Here is a 3,148-nt window from a genome sequence, read left to right on the forward strand (position 1 = left end):
TTTAGTGTGTGCACACTGAAGGTGGCTAAGTACATAGGCTTTCAGAGTTTGAAAACAGACTCCGAAGTGTTTGGGGTTGTGATTGAACTCGGAAGTACAGAAGCTGCAGTTAGGTGTGACGCTCGGCGAGCAAAACGGTGTGTTGGTTGAAATTTCTCTGCCTGCCTCTGAAACATGGGGCACAGAAACGCTTCTGGGCACACATACATTGGGTATGCGGAAGATACTACTCCCTTCGGCTCGGGACCTTCATTAATGCGAATAAATTTAAATAACCTAATTAACATCCGCACGGTTTAGCATGCGTTTCACATCTCCAAAATGTAAAGTGCTGCTACAGGGATAGGTAGGATCGAACCCAAATATTATGCTTTCAAATGAGCCCGTCCGTGAGCAAAAATAAACATCATTACTCCGGTAGACTGGCTGGAAATGAGATTATTTCATGAATCGGGGACACAAGGTCAGCTGTTCTCAACATACCAGAGCCATAGCGGCGATGCATCATCAGTTTGTCTGTTAAGAGCAGGGTTCACAATGTGGTAGTCCGTTTTGTACTGCTTGACGGACCAGAAACATGGTGTCTACGCGCAGATTACATGCGGAAGCTGTCGCCGTTTGATCATCGGTGTTTTTGAGGCGTTAGCCGAGTTCGGTGGGGACATCGGTCCACAACCTGATGGGCCGAAGGTCTGTACACAACAGCCAATCACGACCCAGCATTCGTGGGTTGCCGGCTGCCGTAGTAGACATGGACTCGCAAGAACGTCTGGGAGGTCGTTGACGTAGATCAGAAACAGCAGTGGTCCCAAGACGGAGCCCTGAGAATTTCCAATGGAGACCGGCGCTGGAGAAAATCAGGTCAAGCCCATTCTTACTTGGAATTATCTGTCTGATAGGAACGCCTTGATCCAGCAAAGGATTTTTCCCTGAATCCCGTAAGACTCGAGTTTGTGGAGCAGCGGGACGTGTGGGACCCTATCACATTCTTTTGAGAAGTCGAAAAGTATGGCATCTGACATGAGTCCTTCGTCCTTGGCTTGGGTTAAGCTGTCCATAAACACGCGCATGTTTGTCACGCAAGACCGGTTTGGGAGAAATCCGTGTTGAGTTGAAAGTAAGTTGATCTAGGATAGCTCGCTTCAGAATGCGTTCCATCACCTTACACGGCACGCTAGTGAGGCTTATAGGCCTGAGCTGCCAGGCAAGTCGGTTAGAGGCTGTTCGTGTTAGATGGATCAACGGTGAAAAACTCGTTGGCCAGACCGTGTTCAAACGGGGCGTACGTAAGTGTTGAGCCTTCCCGGAGTCTATGATGTCTCAGGGGAAAGAGGTCGTGCACCGCAAGATGCGTTTCATAGTCTGCTGATCTAAGGCCGGCAACCATTTTTGTAGCAGCTCGTTGGACACGCTCAATGAGGATTACGTCCTCCCTGCAGCCCAAGATGACAACTTGAATGGCATATTCAAGAAGCAATATGAAGTATAATGTATTTGGCAGTTCATACGAGTAATGTGGGAGAAGGTGCGTCGGCTTGTCTGTAGAATGGCGAATGCCCTTTCACCCCCTTCCTCATGGTGCAGCGAGAACGACATGTTTAAAAAGTTCCAGATACCAAAATCCTTTTTGGCACCCATCCTATTGATGTCTTCTGATATCTTCCATTTTCACCATGCACGATAAAGCGTTCGCTGAGTCCGAATGACATGGACGTACTTTTCGTCACTAAGAGGGAGACGTCAATCCAAAGACCACTGCTTCGCAGCGTCTACACCCTCTGAGGGCACTTGCTCTTGAACTCCAGAATTTCAAGTCGTCCGCAAAAAGTATACATGGATTTGAAAGATCTGGGAGATCGTTGACGTAGATCAGAAGCGGCAGTATCGGTGTGGTATTCCGAAATCCGGGGGTTATTTCAGTGGCCTCACTGGCCTGCGCCAGTGTTGCGTTCGTGATGCCTGCTCTGGTTGATCCTCAGGCGGAGCAGTGGATGGATTTTCTTCAATGGTGTCGAGATAAATTGTCCAGAAGCATCTCTAGACTCAACCCACTAGGTTGGGTGGGCAGAATCTGCGCACTTACCGACCGGACTCGGTTTGTGAGCCGGATACACCTGGCTGAGCCACCTTTAATCACGTAGAGCACTTTGCTGTGCCAGCGAATGATGTGTCCTGGAATCCACTAAGGGTGTCTGCTGCTGTAATCACGAACTAACACTGACCTCTGCTGAAGCATTGTGCGGTTGCGCCACGATGGTTAAATTCATTCTCCATTCTCCTGCTGCTTTGACTCAACTGCCTTTCCTGTGGCTGTGTGGCCATTCGGTGTTTGAAGCTTTCTTCGGAACAGTGCCTTCCCTGGTGACACTTCATCAGGCGAGCTGGGGTGTTGCACCTCTTGATATACCGGCAGGAATCTTTCTTCCGCCGGTCACTTCTTTTGGACTTCTGAAGTGCACACTTCAGAGTGTCAACAGGGCTTTCCACCTGGCCTTTTTCGAATGTAGATGAAACGGCGGCGAGTGGATGTCAGTTATGCCATACTCTCGACAAAACTACGAAATTCGATGTTGTGAACTGACTGCCATTGTGGGATACGATAGTCTCTGGCGTTTCAAGGCGACTGAACAATCGACGTGAATACGTGACCAGGGCTCGGTCGAATGCGGTCATTACCTTATAGAGGTTTCAACGGATGACTTAAATGCTTCATCACACCGCAGGCAAAATTTGGGGACTCGCTCAATCTGGGAGTCCACCAAAGACCAGTAGATGTAACCCCGAGCAAGGGCCTTCAGACAATCTGGATAGAAACTGACAATAAGAACACCATTGACATTGATTGGCAACCATATATTGTAGCGTCTCTAACCGGGCACAGCAGAGATCACTCGGTCACCATCCAGCAAGGCGAGTCGCGTCGACAGCACCCGGACTTTTCGTTATCTCTATCATAACCCTCTCTAGGCCAAGAATTGACCACCTCTCTGTTTCCGCCACTCCGAATCTGGCACGGAAAACACCGTTCTCTTCAGCAAACGACGGTTTGGCACGCACAGTATATGGCCTAACCAATACGGCTTCTGGAGCTAGAGTGCCTAGCCAAAGTTCGCCGGGCTCGTGTCGGGGGAATCTCGCAAGGGATGTT

Source organism: Opisthorchis viverrini (genome assembly GCF_000715545.1).
Source record: "Opisthorchis viverrini unplaced genomic scaffold opera_v5_6, whole genome shotgun sequence".
In the NCBI taxonomy this organism is placed as follows: Eukaryota; Metazoa; Platyhelminthes; class Trematoda; order Opisthorchiida; family Opisthorchiidae; genus Opisthorchis; species Opisthorchis viverrini.